This window comes from Armigeres subalbatus, chromosome 1, assembly GCF_024139115.2.
Source record: "Armigeres subalbatus isolate Guangzhou_Male chromosome 1, GZ_Asu_2, whole genome shotgun sequence".
NCBI classification, from domain to species: domain Eukaryota; kingdom Metazoa; phylum Arthropoda; class Insecta; order Diptera; family Culicidae; genus Armigeres; species Armigeres subalbatus.
Window position 1 is genome coordinate 289,085,907 of NC_085139.1, and position 18,895 is coordinate 289,104,801.

At 39.3% G+C, this 18,895-nt stretch overlaps 1 protein-coding gene across 1 annotated transcript in view; it reads right to left on the minus strand.

Annotated features, from left to right (window-relative positions):
* The window catches only part of LOC134215501 (uncharacterized), a 52,985-nt gene extending 37,268 nt beyond the window's left edge, over positions 1-15,717 (minus strand). The window contains exon 1 of the mRNA XM_062694685.1: positions 15,068-15,717. The gene's annotated coding sequence lies outside the window, so the exon portion shown is untranslated. The remainder of the gene's footprint in view (positions 1-15,067) is intronic.
* Positions 15,718-18,895: the final 3,178 nt, after the last annotated feature.

Here is an 18,895-nt window from a genome sequence, read left to right on the forward strand (position 1 = left end):
GTCGATAACACCGTCGACTACGAGGTGCGTCCGGAGACGCCGGAAAGTATCGACCGCCAGCTGTGCGCTATCGAGGAGGCGATCACGGCGGCCCGAGAGCAACACGTACCGACGGCTCGGCAGGTAAGCAACTCCTTAAACATCGATACACTCACCAAAGATTTGATTCGATTGCGGAATGTCACTCGCAGGCAGTTTCAGCGTACTAGACTGCCTGAGCTTAAGGCACGCTGCAATCGAATCACAAAAATTATCAAGGCCAGAATGGTGGACCTAAAAAATAACGACTTCTCGAATAAGATCCGCACTCTCCCAGATTATGCTAAGCCGTTCTGGAAAATGACCAAAATTCTAAAATCCAAGCCTCGGCCCATTCCACCTTTGATCCCACTAGACAATAATGGCTCTAAGGATCGCTTGATAACTCCTGCAGAGAAGGTCGCTGAAATAGGTCGTCACTTCGTCAGCTCACACAATCTTGGGCAGAACATCGTCAGTCCACACGAAGCAGCCGTCAACGAGCATGCTAACAACATCCATTTGATTCCCAACGACTTCTCGGAGGAGTTGGAGATCTCAGCTGACGAATTGATGGCCTATATCAAATCGTCGAAGAACATGAAGGCCCCAGGCTTCGACAGCATCCTGAATCTCGAGCTCAAACACATGAGTGCTCCGTTCTTTGAGCACCTCTCGCTGATCTTTAATCAGTGTCTCCGGCTTAGCTACTTCCCATCGTCCTGGAAGTCAGCGAAAGTCATCCCCATCCGGAAGCCTGGGAAGGATCCTTCCTCCCCCAAAAGTTATCGACCCATCAGCCTTCTCTCAGGGTTATCCAAGCTATTCGAAAAAGCTATTCATCATCGGTTACTTGAGTCTGCCGAAAATCTCAACATCTTGCTCGAGGAACAGTTTGGTTTCCGACGCGGTCGGTCAACTGTACACCAACTGACCCGAGTGACTAACGTCCTCAGACGGAACAAGTTTGTCTCGAAAACATCCGCCATGGCCTTACTCGATGTCGAGAAGGCATTTGACAATGTATGGCATGATGGCCTGGTGTACAAACTACAACGCTACAATCTTCCCAACTACCTGGTGAAAATCATCAACAATTACCTGTCGGCAAGGACATTCCGGGTCTCAATCAGCGGAGCGAGTTCCAATGCGCACAACATCGTCGCAGGCGTTCCCCAGGGCAGTATCCTCGGGCCCCTGCTTTTCAATCTGTTCACCTCCGACATGCCAGAACCTCCAGAAGGCGGCATTCTGTCTCTGTTCGCAGATGACACATCCATCGTCTACAACGGTAGAGTGATCAGAGCGCTAGTGGCAAAACTCCAACGAGGCCTGGATGCCCTGACAGAGTACCTCACCAGCTGGAAGATCTGTATCAACGCGGCGAAGACCCAGGTCATCATTTTTCCCACTCCAAATCCCTAAACTTGTTCCGCCTGGGGACTGTAAAATCATCCTCAATGGCACGACCGTAGAATGGGCCAATGAGGCCGGCTACCTTGGCTTGACCCTCGACAGCAAGCTTATTTTCAGGCAACAGGTTGACAAAACGGTGACAAAGTGTAACGTCTTGTTGAAACTACTGTACCCTTTGATCAACCGCCGGTCGTCATTGTCCCTGAAAAATAAGCTTGCTGTCTACAAGCAAATCATCCTCCCTGTGATCGAATATGGCATGCCGGTCTGGGAGAGCTGCGCTAAAACCCACCACCTCAAACTTCAACGGGTCCAAAACAAATTCCTGAGGATGATCCTCAACACCCCTCCCAGGACAAGAACATCCGAGGTCCACCGTCTGGCCGGAATAAAAACCTTACATGAACGCTTTGGTGAGTGTAAAGAAAAGTTTAGGGTCCGTTGCTTGCATTCGGATCAGGCTCCAATTAGGGCGCTAGTTCCAATCTAGGTTATCAAATTTCTTATTGTAAATATTAGTGTACATAGTAGTTAGGTTATCAAATTTAAAAAAACAAACCAGCGCCTCCTAAAGGCCGTCATGATATATCATATTAACACTTAAATAACAATGTAAACATAAAAATTTAAAATTGAAGTTGGAGGGCCAAGCCGGCCGAGCACTGTACATGTAAAAAATAATTGTAGAACAGAAAATGAAACAATAAAGAAGAATTTTACTACTTACTACTACCGTGTGCGAGTCATTACAATTTGTGACAGCAGCGCGTACTGACGTGCTTTTTGCTCGCGCATTTTTCGTTTCGTTCGTTCGTTCGCTTTTTACCTACACAACGACAGCATGCAGTCACCAGCGGTAGAACTGTCGGTAGGTCTGCGAATATGCATGAAAGAAGTGGGCGCATTTTTTTGTCATTCTGGTGTCGGTTGCGATGGATGCAATCGCCCATCGCATTGCTCGGAGTTAACGACTAGAAGCCGATGATGGCTGAGGCAGCGAGGGCAGCGGTGGTGGATGAAGAAGAATAAAATTAGAGAGATTTGGTCTGCTCATCCAGGTGATTGGTTCCATAATCCACATGATTCCGGGATGGGTACGAGTCATGTCCTATGACTGACCATATGTTAAATTGTGCTTGGTACTAAACGACACGTACATTAAAACATGGTTATACTATAACAGTTCTGATTCCCCAGCAAAAAAATCAACTACACTGATGAAAATAAAAATTTGATTAAAATAATTACTTTCATTTATTTACAGAAGGTATTAGCAATTAAAGATACACAATCAGCAATAGTGTTAATATTCATTTTAGATTAGAAAATTTCGCTGTATTACATGTAAGGGGCCGTCCAGAAACCACGTGGTCATATATAGGGGGTGAGGGAGGGGGGGGGTTTGGAAAATGACCACGATAAGCCACATGGGGGAAGGGGGGGGTGTTGCTCTCGAACCACGTGATTTTTTTTACACGAAAAACTTTTGGTGAATAACAATAGCTGTGTAAAAAATACAAATCATTAAAATTGAATGATTAAATCATTAAACGCAATACGCATCTAAGGGCCGATGACTACGTAGCGTCTTTTCAACTCAGCGTTAAAAAGACGTAGGTGTGCATCGAGAAAAATTGATAACGCAACGTCGGTCGCAACGCCGATGCATATCTCCATTATTTGACCATCTTAGCCTAAGATCCTTTATCCATACATAAATAAACGAAAAAACAGGTTGCGATTCAGTCTCAATTTCCACAAAATAATTTGGATGGGAAAAATGGAAAAATATTTTTAAAAAAAATCGCCGCAGATGGTTTTTGGCATCACGCCGCCGACACTTTTTCATCAGCGGACTGCAGCTACATTTTTGAAAAATGTTCATGTTTTTACAATAATCCAACAAAAATTTTAAGAAGAAAAATTCACAAGAATTTCTTGTGGATATTCAGGAAAAATCAAGTAAAGTAATTTCCTGTAAAAATTTTAACATTATTTCATACAATCCTGATAAAGTGCTGGCATTCAGAATTTTTTTTAACAATTCTCTCTGAAACATTTTGCTTGGAAATTTTGCTACAAATTGATAATGAAAAAAAAAACAAAACATCTCCAGTGTTAATTCCGAAAAAATTTCCCTAAAACTCCGAAAAAAATTCCATGTGAATTCTGTCTGAAAATTAAAAACAGTCCCGTGGGAAATACCTATATATAATTTTCGTTGGAAAAACATTCTAATGCATTTCTTCGACAAGTTCTTCCGAAATTCTTCTGCACAATTCAGTGCACTTCAAAATGTTCAGTCTCCAGTTAGCCAGTTCGATTATCGTTCCTGTCTAGGATGTTTTCGAGTGGGAAACATTCTCGACACTCTAGGTATAGTGTATCCATCGTACTTGCTACACAAGATATATAATCGTGCAATGGCTGGCATATAAAAGCTTTCAATTGAAATTTATTTATATATAATTTATAACTGAGGAAATGCTAATAGAATATACTAAGTTGAAAAGCAGACCAACTTCCAGTTGGAATATGGAGCCAATGCCACATGAAACACTTTGATATTTCCGTTGATTTTTTTTCAATTTTGGAATTTTGAAATGAAAAATGTTCGGAATACTTTTTTACGCTCTTTGTGAGTTCCATCACATTTTTATAAATTTTCCAAGTATTTTTTTATTCGAGGCATTATTTAGAATTTCCACGGAAGAGTCTATGGATTATCTTCAAAAAATTCTTTGGATTTTCAAAGAATAAATCTTTAGAATTCTCAAGGTTCATGTTTTTTGAATTTGAACCAGAAATCATTTCAACATTTCATCGGGAATTCATTCTTCTTCGGGATGTCATTTTGAATTCTTTGTAGGTTCAGCTAAACATTGCTTTAAATCTATACCATGCAAAGATGCACAGGAAATGATTTAGAAGGTTTAAGGAATTTTCACATAAGAAAATCTTTAAAATTTTGATTTAATTTTTTTAAGAAATTCCTACTTGAAATGCTTCAAAAGTACAACCTTTACAAGTACTACAAAAGTACATTTTTTTCGTTATTTCCACTTGTAAAAACATCAGAATTTCCGCAGGAAATTCATTATTGGTGATTTAGATGAACTTTTTTCGATTTTCTACTGAAAAATCTTAGGAATTTCCATCGGAAATATTTTGGCATATTCCGAATAATTTCTTTTGGAAATTAAAAAAAAAAACTGCTGAAAATTTCTAAGAATTTCTTTAAAAAAACGAAAAAAAATTCCATTGGAAATTTAGAAGAATTTCCTTTGATTAAAAACTTTAATTAAAGTTGCCCAGGATTTTGAAAAAAAATCTTTTGAGATTCTGTAAAAAAGTAAGCTGGATTTTTTTTCTATTTTATACTTGAAATTTTTCGGAATTTGATGCTTATTGGAGTTTTCATTGTAAATATGCATTTCGGATCCTTCTACGGATTCTTCTAGTTCTTCAAAATTTCTACCGAACATTTTTCGGAACTCTTCCACAGAATTTCGGAAGAAAATGTCGTTGAAATTCTAAAGATTTTCCGGGGAGACTCCGAAAAATTTCTTATCAATATTCCGAAGGGTTTCCCTTGCAACTCCAGAATAATTATTCTTGAAAATTAAGAAGATCTTGGAATTCAACAATAATCCAAGCAATAAATGTAGGCAATAATTTAGGCTTAAGAAGCCTAGTTTTTATGATATTGAATAATTATCATAATTGATCGAAAAAATTAATAATGCACCTAAATGTTCTAAATGCACAAAATTCTAGTAGTGCGCATGAAAAAGGTTATGACATAGAGAAGCTTGCATTTAAAAAATCAACATGAAATTCTAAATAAAATGCTAGGTTAAAAAATAGTGTTACAATAACGATTGATTGAATTCCAAAACAAATCTCAACTCTTTCAGGAATGATGGGTCATCTATGCCCAGCGTTTTAGATTGTCTATAACATCACAAAAGAGAGCTAGGCCACCATTTTCTTCAGTAAAATAGTTCATCTAGATATTGACTTTACAGAAAAAATATAGGAGCTCAAATTTGACTGACCATGAAAACTCAGATATCCGAAACCTTGGGAAGATTTCGATTCTAAGAGCGTGTAAATAAAGTTTAAATGTTTGAATCATTCTTAACAGATGGGTGGTCAGATAAGATGGGTCAGCCAGTGATTAATATTCAGGAATACGAGATGCTCAAGGTACTTCAAAATGCTCTTAAGTTCAACCCACGAATCTACCAGATCAATCAAGACATTTGCAATGTTCTCATCATCGGTATATACCTAATCTGATGAAATAAGCATATGACCCTAATTTCCATTAACATGACATCCAAGAGACAAGATACCCAAAATTATCTTGATTCAACAGCAAGTTGCACAATAACAATGAGGTTTGCTCGCAAACTGTTTTAGGAGGGCCTTAGAAGCACTGAGTTCACGGACTTGAATGATCAAGTAGTTCAAACATTACGACTTCCAGGACGTTTTGTATAACCTAAAAAGTAGTAGTTGTATAAATAATAATTGTAGTCATATCAACCCAATGGGCCTACTGGGATATTACATCATACATCATTCATAAGTTGGTTAATTCGATAAATCGAATGATCCGAACTCTAAAATAATAATTGGTCTATAATACATCCATTCCTCTATGAGTCGCTTATGAAAGGACCATTGACTGAAGCATATTCGAGATGTGGAATAGAAGTTCCTTGGAAAATTATTCTAAAGAACCATCAGAGTGACCGAGAAAATATTTTTAGTATGGCATCATTGGCTTCCACGAGTCGATATCAAAATAAAATTTCAATGAAGAATTAGAAATTTTGAGAGATGAGCCAGCTCTGGATTGAAAATCTCTTTAGTAGAGAAAAAAATTGAAATTTTCCATAATAAAATAGGAAATTGCCAATAAAGAGCAATAATACACACAACAATAATAAATCAGCACTTGTGAAGGCAAAAATTGCAATTATGAAATAAGAATTTTCCATAAAGAAATCAAAATGTTCAACGAAAAAATACAAAATTTTCATGAAAAAATCAATATTAGCAATGAACAATTAAAAAAAATATTTTATAATTATTTATTTCTAATATTGATGATTCTGAAAACAATACTGAAATTTCTACAGGAATGCTACTAAAAAAAAACAACAGTAGGAGGTTTTATTTGCATCTCTAAGATTACATATTAACTTTGTGATTCTCTGATAAACTTTTCGTTGTAGGAGTTCAGTTCAGATGCTTCGCTGAGGTTAATATCTTAAGAATTTCCAGTAGCTTCAGAGCTATGGAAGGTCCCAAATACTCTAAGGAATCTATATAGGGATATTCAGTGATGAACTTTATAGTTATTTGAAAAAAACACTAATAAAAAAAAATTAAAAATATAGGGATACTGGGTTTAGTTTAATTTTGAATCAATTGAAATGGTCCATCTTCAAAATTGATCGGATTAACCATATGTTTTAGTTACATAAGGTTTTTTTTTTTTAATTTTTGTACTTGAAAAAAACCACGTGGTCATAGGGGGGGGGTCTGCCAAATGACCACGATAAGCCACATGGGGGGAGGGGGGTTGAAAATCTTCAAAAATATGACCACGTGGTTTCTGGATGGCCCCTAAATGTTTTGAAAAAGTTCGCAAAAAGTAATTTCCAGAAGAATATTTAAATAAACTATCTCATTCTTTGTTTTTCATTTTCTGAGAAATTATATTATTAAACTTGACGTAGACTCGGAGTTCGGAATCAAAACATAAAATAATTTTTCGTTAGTGTATTAGCAGTACATACCTTTTAATAGGGTTACTGCTCCTTGACTTGTTTCTACTTGTTGTGATTTTTTCATCAGTAAGCACGCATGTTAGCAAATAGAAGCAACGAAATTGGTGCTGCATTTCTTTGTTTGGAAAACGAGACAGTTCCAATAAAACAGCACATTTTGCCCAAGCCTAAAAATTTTATAAATCAATATTTTTAAACTTTAAATACTATCATCAATAAGAAATCTATAATGCCCTACATTTGCTTGAGTAAATAAGGGCTTAATAGTTAGAAACAAAGCAATTCTAATTATCTATTTAATTATTAGTTTTATTTCCAGAAGTTTTGAATAAACAAATTGCTAATACTTGTACACAGCATGGAAGTTGTCATTTCCAATATCAATACTATAATCAAACTCCAAAATTAGAAGTTAAATGTAAATACGTTACGTTTATACAAGTCCTACGTCTACTCGCGGTTATGTTGAAAACATTACCCATTGCTCGTTTTAGAGGCCCGGATGTCTCCTTTCAAGGAGCACGGAAGCCTCCTTTGAAGAGGGTCAGAAGTCAGAGGAAGGCTCCATTCAAGAGGCTCGAGATGTTCCTTTCAAAAGGCTTGGAAAGCTACTTTCAAAAGGCTCGGAAGCCTCCTTTGAAGAAGTTCGGAAGCCTCCTTTCAACTGACTCGGAATCCTCCTTTTAAGATGCTCGAAAGCCTACTTTCAAGAGGCTCGGAAGCCTCCTTTTATGCGGGTCGGAAACCTTCTTTTAAAATGCTTACAAGGCTCCTTTCAAGAGGCACGGAAGGTTCCTTTCAAAAAGCTGGAAAAGCATATTTCAAGAACCTCGGAAGTGTCCTTTCAGGAGGGTCGTACGCCTCCTTTTAGGAAGCTCGGAAGCTTCCCTCAAGGTCACTCCTGACAGAATCCAAGTTTCAAAGTGCTCGCATTTTCGGGGGCACACCACTCGATACGAAGGCGGCGGACAACTGTCATTTTTGTTGATTCAGCTTTGCTGCGTCGCAGCATGAGTGAAAAAATAAAAATGACAGTTGTGCGTTGCTTCCGTATCGAGTGGTGTGCCCCGAAAACGCGAGCACTTTGAATCTTGGATTCTGTCAGGAGTGACCTTAAAGTTGCACAGAATGCTTCATTCAAGATGTTTGGAAGCATACTTCCAAAATGCTTAGAAGCATCCTTTCAAGATGCAAAGGAATCCTCCTATTAAGTTGCTCGAAAACCGCAATTCAAGAGGCTCAAAAGCCTCTTTAAGAGATTCAGAAGCTGCTTTCAAGAGGCTTGGAAGCCTACTTTCAAGAGGGGGTACCTCAATGAACGCAAAAGTTCAAAGGGGTACCTCTCAAGAAAAAGGTTGAGAACCAGCGGTTAAATGTGATTTTTTTCTTATTTTCAATTTCGTGCCCGTTCTTATTCCACTTTTCACGCACTGAAAGAAATTATATTGCGGCCGCTCCACTTAAAACTCAAATACACAGTCGCTCACTTTGAGCGATTGATTGTTTATACTCGCGAAATATGAACAAATAAACAAGGTACGGTGCCGGTCTAGGCAATTTTCGGATTGGAAATTGTCTCGACTTCCCTGGGCATATAAAAGTATCATCGTGTTAGCCTCATGATATACGAATGCAAAAATGGTAACCTGGCTTAGAAACCTCGCAGTTAAATACTGTGGAAGTGCTTAATGAACACTAAGCTGCGAGGCGGCTCTGTCCCAGTGTGGGGACGTAATGCCAATAAGAAGAAGAAACATAGCCAACCACGCAGTCTGCGGATGGTCCGCAAATCGTCCTCCACCTGATCGATCAACCTTGTCTGCTGTGTACCTCGCCTTCTTGTTCCCGTCGGATCGTTGTCGCGAATCATTTTCACCGGATTACTGTCCGACATTATGGCTACGTGCCCGTCCCACCGCAGTCTCGCGGTGTGAACGATGAATGGTTATCCCAACAGCTGATGTTACTCGTAATTCATTCGTCTCCTCCACGTACCGCCCGCCATCTGCATCCCACCATAGATGGTACGCAGCACTTTCCTTTCGAAAACTCACAGTGCGCGTTGGTGCTCCACGAGCATCGTTCAGGTCTCGTGTCCGTAGAGATCAATCGGTCTAAAAAGTGTTTTGTAGATACTCAGTTTGGTACGGCGGCGAACCCTATTCGATCGAAGCGTTTTGCAGAGTCCAAAGTACGTACGATTTCCTGCCAAGATGCGTCTCCAAATTTCTTTGCTGGTGTCGTTATCGGAGGTCACCAGTGCCCAAGTACACGCATTCTTCAACCACATTGATTTCGTCACCACCAATACAAACTCGGAAATCCGTTTTCGTGCATTAGCTGCCATAGCTGGTCCCGATCGATTGTATCATATGCGGCTTTGAAGTCGATAAACAGATGATGTGTGGGCACGTTGTTTTATTCGCGGCATTTCTGCAATACCTGACGTACGGCGAACACCTGGTCTGTGGTAGAGTGTTCACCCATAAATCCCGCCTGGTACTGCTCCATGAACTCTCTTGCAATTAATGTTGATCGGCGGCATAAAATTAGGCGGCGTTCAGCAATGTGATTGCGCGGTAGTTGCTACAATCCAAAGTATCGTATATATAGTATATAGAGTTACTACACCTTCCATCCACTCCTGCTGCAGAGCCTTATCCTCCCAAACCTTGGTAATTACCCAGTGCAGCGCTTTAGTGCCTCACCACCGTATTTAAATAGCTCTCATGGTATTTGGTCCAGTTGGAGCTTTGTTGTTTTTCAGCCGGTCAAGTTCATTAGCATACCGCCACCGTTGTTTGCCACATCGCCATTCAGATGCACTTCGTAGTGCTGCCGACACCTTTGGATCACCTCACGCTCGTTCGTTAGAAGCTTCTCGTTTATGACTTCAGCCCCAAACACAATGTAAGCGGTAAGGAAACGGCAAATTTGACAGAAAATATATGGGCTCACTGTCAAATTTGCCGGTTCCGTTGCCTTTCCGCTGACATAGTGTTTGGGGCTTTAGTCCTTACACATATCGGACTGTGGAACGTGGCCCTTACGTGAACGGTTTCTTATATAACTTTCGTGTGTTATTAGCGCGTTATTAAGGAAACAACCAAGTAAAAATAAATATCGAGATATCGACACCAAAATTTTCATTGCCAAATTTTTTGAAATTTATTAACGATGCTTCATTAAAAAAATTAAAACAAATTTGAAGTGAATCAAAATATGGTATTTATCTGGTCATCAGATCTGAAGATCCGTACGTAATTTATAGTCCAACCTAATTTTAAATCTTATCTAGTGGTTTTCTTAAGACTTTCTAGGTGTTCATTTGCATTTCTTAGCATGAATCGCTTTTTTATTTTATCTACTTTGTCGTTATCTCGTTTTCTCCTTGACGATTTCATATACTTGATGTAAAATTTTCCTTTTCTCTACCTGCTACAAAATAATGTTTTTACTAAAAACCCTTCTAGAAGCTCCTCCGGGAACTTTATAAATTCTTCCGGAAAGCTATCCACAAATTCCTCTAAAGTCGTTCGAAAATCCTCATATGATTGTAATTACCGATAAAAATTATTTAGAAACCCTCACTATTTTTTTTTTAGGAAATTTATGAGGAAATTCCTTGAAGATTATTTTTCTTTACTCCAAGTTTTACTTCTAGACATTTCTTCAGCAATTCTTCAAGAAAAATCTCCGGCATTTCCTCCAGGAATGCATTTGAGAGTTCCTCCAAAAATTCCTCCAGATTTTGCTCCATAATTTCACTTGTAAATCTATAAGAAATTCCTTTGGAAATTCTTCTAGAAACTTCTTCGAGATTACCTTTCCGGACTTCACACGGAATTTACTCCAGAATATATATTATTAATAAATTTTATTTTTTATTATATTATTAATTTAAGAGTTCCTCCAAGAGTTCTTCCAGGAATTTCTTCTGAACAAACCCCCGGGACTTCATCCGGTAATTTCTTCAGCAATTCAGCTGCGAATATGTTCAGGATTCCATCCGGGAATTTCTCCATTAATTTTTCCTGGAATTTCTTCAATTTTTTTTCCGAAATTTCTTTCAGGAACTCCACCGATAATTATTTCAGGACTTCCTTGTGGGTTTTCCTCCGGAAGTGCTTGTGGGAGTTCCTCCGGCAGCTCCTCCAGGAGTTTTCCCAAAAGTTCCTCCGGGAATCCCTACAGGAACTTCACAGGGTATTCCTGGAGGATATTTGGCAGGAATTTTACTGGAAATGAGATTTCGGAAGTTCCTCAAGAAATTCAACTCCGGGTTTTCCACCGGCTGTTCCTTTGAAAATTTCTCCGGGAGTTCCACCAGTAGTTCCTCCGGGAATTTATTCAGGAATTCATTTAGGCTTTCTTTAGGAATTTATCCACAAATTCCTCCAGAAGTTCCTCCGAGAATTTCTCTGGGAGTTCCTCCGGGAGGTCCTCTAAGAATTCTTCCAGGAGTTCCTCCTGCCTGGAATTCTTGCGAAAGTTTATTTGGGAGCTCATCTGGGAGTTCTTTTGAGAGTTTCTCCTGGCAATTCTTCTAGGATTTGTTCCGGAAATTCTTCCTGTAGTTCTTCAAGAAGTTGTTCCAGAAGTTCCACCGGCAGTTCCTCCAAGAATTTCTCTGGAAATTTCTCCTGGAGTTCCTCCGGAAATTACTCTGCCGGTGGATCTCCCGGAGGAAATCCGCAAATCCACTCTCGCAGGAACTCCCGGAGGAATTTCAGGAGAAACTCCTAGAAGAGTTCCTATAGAACCTCCCGGAGGAACCCCCAGAGAAACTATCGGAAGAACTTCGAGAGGAATTTCAAGCTATATTTCTGAAGAAAGCCTTGATGATTTCCTGAAAAAAGCCTGCATGATTTCCTGGAAGAGCTACTGGTGGAGCTCCCGAAGGAATTTGCAGAGGATTACCCGGGGGAACTGCCGGTGGGATTCCCGGAGGAATTCTCGGAGGAATAACGCCCGGAAAAAATTGTGAAGAAGGATTCTCGAAAAAAAATCTTGGAGAATTCATCTTATAGATAAATCTCGTCTAGCTGAAACCTTTGTAGGGGTATGTAGCTGGATTATCATCATCATCATCAGAGGACCTCCCGGAGAATTCCCTGAGGAGCTCCCAGAGAAATTCTCGGAGGAGCTTCTGGAGGATTTTTTTATAAATTCCTGAAGAAGCCTAAATGAATTCCAGAAAGAAAGCCTGAATGAATTCCCGGAGGAAATTCTGGAGAAATTCAGAGGAACCCCCGTAGGAACTGCCGATAGAACTACCGGAATAATTCTCGGAGGAAATCCTGGAGGAATTCTTGGAGGAACTGCCGGTGGAACTCCTGGAAGAATTCCCGGAGGAACTCCCGGAGGAATTTCCGGAGAAACTCCTGGAGGATCTCCCAGTGGAAATCTTGAAGTTTCCACCGGAATTCTTTCAGGATCTCTTCGGGAATTAATCTAGGAATTCCTCCGAAAATTCCATTGATAATTTCATTTTCGGTATAATTTCTGTATAAATTGGATGGAATTGGTGGTTCGTTGAAAATTTTAAATAAATTTAAATAATTTAAAATATCTGTTCATGTATTTTTTATATCATATTGTTTTAATCATTATTGTTGTAATATAAACGCATAACACAACAATTGCATTATGGGCGTGGATGCGTCACGTTCATTGGCGTTGCGTTTTAGTACAAAACGCTGACTTCAACGCGAACGCGCAACGCGCTATTGTGATTCAGCCTTACTGTTGGTTGACGATTTGGTTTCAAAGCTTTTGGAACTTAGAAGGAAATAGTGCCAAGCACCAATATTCATGTGTTTTTATAAAACTCAAATGGGGGTGAGAATGGGTCACTGTTTCAAGTACTTAAAATGCTTGTAGAATAGATTAAATGTATCTGAGAGCAAGAAGACTAAAATATAAGAGACCTTTTTGAATGATTTTGCGCTCCGACCTCCAGGCTGCCGGTGAGAGCGATGACCCATTGTCATCCCCGATGGCGGTACTGAAAAAGTAACAATTTAGAAGACCTAAAAAAGTTGGCCCCCCTTACTCGAAATCCTGGCTACGCCCATGTCCTCGACTAACTGCTCATATTCGCCATCATACCAGTCGTTTCTTTGATCCGGGAGCACCGTGCCTAGTGCAGCGGTTGCGGCGCTTCCAATGGCGGATCGAATATCTCTCCAACTATTTTCAAGACACGTTCAGTGCGTGATTTCTCTTGTTTCGGACAGCAGAACGATCGCGCGATCTGCCGAAATATTGTGTTCTGCATTGCGCGGCCGGTAATAAAGTTAATCAGTTCAGTGCGTGATTTCTCGTGTTTCAGATTCTCCAGTAAGCAGAGCGATCGGCCGGTCGTCGAAATTTTGTTCTGCTTTGTGCGGGTGAGTAAGTTAATCAGAAAGTGAAAATTTAGTTCGCATCCGATAATTAAAATATTTAGCGTTTTTCGATTGTTTTTGTTTTAAATCAAACTACACGCTATACACGGCAGACCGTTTACCAAAACGAACCCTGCCACACTCCCTACCCCATATATCCAACATCCCAGTGATTTCTCGTGGAAGTGCAGATGACTCGTCGGCTTCTATCAAAACGAATATCACGTCAACAATTTCCTACCTATTCCTTAACTGACCAGCATTCGGACACGGCCGGCGCTGGTATTGCTAATTTTTGGGTCACCATTTCTTACACATTGAAGGTGATGCTAGTCCCAAACTTCATCTATTGGTTAATTACAGCTGGCCTGGCAATAACGGAGTAGCAACCGTGGGCGGTCAATCATGCTCATGCCCATGCTCAAGTTTAACAGAGCCCACTGTCACACCCCACCACTGGCGGAGACAGAGGTGGGGCACCACACGATGCAATCACACCACACCATCTCATAGGCTATTGTTCTTGCGCCAAGTGGTGCCCCACCAAATAGGAATAGCTAGCTTCGCCAGTGCACCCCACCACATCCTAGGCAGGCACCACAACTCGCAGATGGCCTGGGGATGGATCGTCAAGCCCTTGAACATAGTCCCTGCTGCCCCTGCTAGTAGAAGTCAATATTTTTTATGCGTTCGACGCCCCTCGTTTTTCTGGAGCCCATCTACTCTAGACCTTCTCGACTAGTAAATAACTTCATCATTATTGATTTATTGGCCTTTATCGGTGAGTACAATATTAACTGCTCAAAGTATGAAGGAGCAAAGCAATGAAGAATAGAATAGATGGAATGGATTGATTGCTTTGCTCCCTCCTATTTTGAGCAGTTAATATTGTACTCACCGATAAATTTCAATAAATCATTTGTAATAAGGTCAAGCGCCCGGTGATCAAAACTTTTCCAATCAGTGAATAACTGGTCCATAACATCAAAATTGACATTAATGACAAAAACATCAAAATATCAGTCATGAATATTTTGGGTTAAACAAGTAGAGTGAATAATATTTAGAAAACTACAACATGTTATCAAACTTTGTAATATGGGTGATAATATTTTCATTTTTAGAATTGGGTCTTCTGAAACACTGTGCATAGCCAATAACGCTTTGATGGTCTACTGCGATAGATTGCACCATTCATCACACTGCCTAATTCCATCCCTGCCTTGACAGATTGCAGCTCATCATCATAAAAAAAATGAATTATTATCGATGAGTAGAATCCATCAATATTCTTTACGAGCTCATACTGTCTGGGCCCCAATGCAGGCAAATGGGTTCGATCGGTTCAGTGAAACACAATTTCACTCATTATAAGAGGCGGGCATGCATTACTCGAACGGACTCGTAGCTGACCGACAGATGAATAATTTATAACTAGACCTGCTGCAGCAGCGGCTTTTCCTCCTCCAATAATAATTTTCCTCTTACTAATGTCGATGTGGTTAGAAAACATTCAATCAGGCGTTCGCACGGGCAGGCTCGAAAGAATAACAAATCTGGTTCGTGTTTATCCAAACGCAAGCACACACTTTTCCCACCGCCAATATCCACTTCCTTTCGCTTGCCAATCTAGACGATTTCCTTTGCTGAGAAAATCCACTTTTTCACATTCACAGACAGCCACCAACTCTTTACTTAAGTGCGTTCGCGTGTCAGATAGCGCGTTGGATGTGAGCTTTGCTTTTAAGATTCCGTCTGGAGCGAAAAACCTTTCACCAGCCACTCAAATCAAAATCGAGATCAGCGAAGAAAACATTTACGCGTTTCACGGTTCATTTCGGTACGAAAAAAAAACAAGAGTTACATTCCCAGTGACCTTTGCGTACACATCAGGAACCGGACTACAAACCGATGTAGCACTCCGAATCGAACCGAATCTTTTCACTCACTAAACCGACTTACTGACGGACTACTAAACTGGCTGGACGTGACGACACGATGGCGGATCTATTAGTGCGGAAAATTCACACCGCATACGGCGATAGAGTTTCCAGGCGCACAGTTTTCCTGTGCGATGGAATAAGAACATCGTCATCAGGGGCAAGGGTTGAGGAAGCGCATCTCACACAGGCACACGTGGTGCTCTCTCTCTGGCGCGTTTCGTCCTCTCTGTGTTGTGTCCCGATTTGTTTGGAAAATCGCAGATCAAAATCATTTTTATGATGATGAGTTGTGTGTCGATTGATGTGAACGAGAATCATTAATTCAATATGAATTAGGTATGATGAAGTTAATTACTATGGTCAAGGATCATCATCAAAGCAACAAGAAAGAAATCTGTTTTGATTTTTATGAGAGAGGCCTGCTGCGACTCTACTCTTTACTCTTCAAAACAGAGGTTCGTTGGCGACAAACCATAACAAAACAATGCCCTTTTTTCAAGCATGCTTTCCGGACGCATGCGTCCGTTTTTCTTTACAACCGCTGACAGGTTGTTTTGGCAATTGGCTGCAATTTACCGAAAGAATGTTTTTCCGACCGACATCCAGAAGTAAATGACACGCAAACGGCATGCTATGTATTAAAATATGCGTCTATAAATGAACGTATTCTATGTTTGCTGGCAAATCTTTCTTCAGATTTTTTTTTTGTTTCCTCATAGAAGGAAGAGTTAAGAGTTGTGTTGGATTTGATTGGATTTAGGTAGACGCATGGTCGTTTATACATCAAAATGCAATAAAAGTAAATGCAGCCCTAGCGACAGTGATAGTTTTCAGTGTCAATAAATGTAGGCTAAAACGACCTATTATGGAGGGGTTAAGCACAGTGTCAAAACAAAATTGATTTAAAAAATTCTTTAAAAATTACCTGTTGGTCGATTTCCACATTGTAGTAATTGAATAGGATGCTCGTTAACTATAGTTTCGTAAATATTACGTCAAATGTGCTGAACTTATGTTGTTTTGTTTTTATCACAATAAAAACAAACTACCGCAATAATAGGACACACAGTTGCAATATTTTCCTATTGTTGCGGTATTGCATGTAATTCTTATGGAGAGCGATACCGCAACAATAGGACCTTAGCACTGCCGCAATAATAGGCTCAAAGGATTCAAATTTTTAACGAAAAATGTTGATTTTTAATCATTTTGAACGGAATTTTGTCAAACAAAAGCTGTTCTAGTCCTTAATCCGAAGAGTTTTAGCGTACCCACAATTGTTTTTAGTGCTATTATATCCAGAATGGACTACTTTAACACTATCGCAACATTTGGACATACCACAACGATAGGACGTTTTACCCTATTATTTATTAGACTGATAGTCCGTCTTCCTTTTTGAAAGAACTTCGTAAGATGTAACTTATAAAGCTATAATTTCTTAGACTTACACTGGCGGAGCTATGCTAAAGGATGTTATCGATCATTTAGTAATTTGCGTTCGATCATTTAGTATTTTGTCTATAACTCATTCCATAAGCTGAATTTCAAAATGTGTTGTATGGTGGACATCTAGTGCGAAGGTTTTTCTACAACTCTGCCTAATGGTTCGTTGTTAGAGTTAAACTAATAACGGAGTTATAGCGCTAGTTTCAGTAACTTAAACTAAATGATTAAAATTTCGTTATCATTTAGTCTAAGCCACTGAAACTTTAGCTATAACTTCGTTACTAGTGGAATTCAAACAACGAACCATTAGGCAGAGTTGTAGAAAAACCTTCGCACGAGGAATCCACCATACAACAAATTTTGATATGCAGCTTCTGGAATGAGTTATTGACAAACTACTAAATGATCGAACGCAAATTACTAAATGATCGATAACATCCTAGCCTAGGGCACGTGACCCACCAAACCGAATACTTACCCCGAAATTGAATTACATATGTCAATTCTGATAGCTATTTTTTAAAAAATTATTGGTAAATTCCTGTAATAATTCCTTCAGAAATTTATTTGCAACATCTTTAAGGTTTTGCTTTGGAAATTTGTTTGAGAAATTACAATTCAATTTTCGGGGGAATTTTTAATTAATTTTCTCAAGGATTCCTGGCTGACTTTATGAAGATATTCCTTAGAGGAACTTCGAAGGAATTCCGAAAATTTCTTCCTATAGTTTCGGGAGGGATTTCTTAAGGAATACTGGAAGAACTTATTTGAAAAAATCCTGCAATAATTACTGATAAAAATCATTAATAAAAATTGAAGGAATTCCTTATTCAATTTCGGCAGGAATTCCTAAAGCAATTTCCATACAATTGATAGAGAAATTTAATAAAAGAATTCTGCTAAAGAAATTCTAGAAGGTTTTCATGAAACGTATGTATTCTTCAAAGGATTTATGAAGAGTTTTCCGTAGGAATTCCATACAAATTTCCAATTGAATTTACAAATTTCTAAAAGAATAACCGAAGGAAGTTCTAACAGAATTTCGGAAAAAAAATCTTAAAAGGATTTGCAAAGGAATTCTCGAAGGAATCTCTAGAAACATTTCCGAGGGAATTTCTGAAGGAATTTTCAAAGAAATTTCCCCAGATATTCCGGAAAATAATTTGGACTTTCCAAGGATTTTCTGAAGGATTTCTCCTAAGGGTCTGTTCACAAATTACGTAACGCAAAAATCCTAGTTTTTGACCCCCTCCCTCCCCCTCGTAACAAAAAGTAACATTTTTGGAACCCCCACCCTCCCCCATATAACCCGTAACTGAGAAAATTTTAATGCCATTTTTGACGTAGAACTACGTCTGTGTTTTCTATATTGGGGTACACTTTACGATTGCGAAAATCGGGAACCGTCACGAAAATATGATAGACTTTAAACTTTAATATCTAAGACGTTTCTCGATGGATTTTCAATTTTTTTGGACCATTCGATCAAGGATGAGTCAACGCTTCTTCGTATTTATTTGAAAATACTAATTTATTATCGTATTTATTTGAAAATACTATTTATTATCGATAATTGATAAAAAGTTTAGAAATAGATCAACCAACCAATCACGTACATGCATCACTAGCACAGTCATCAAAAATCAATCACTTGCGGGTTTGGATCTAATCCTCAGTTTGAACAAGGTTTCACGCAGAGCAGACGCATCAAAGCGATCGCTGCGGAGCGGACACAGCATCACGGAGGCGCTAATAACATTTTCAAAGGAAATCCATCGCATTGGTGGTGGTGTTCGATGTGTTGCTGCAGATCATTCAACCTCAACGAACCAGCATTTCATATGAAGTAAGGTTTGACCATAAAAATAGCACTGTG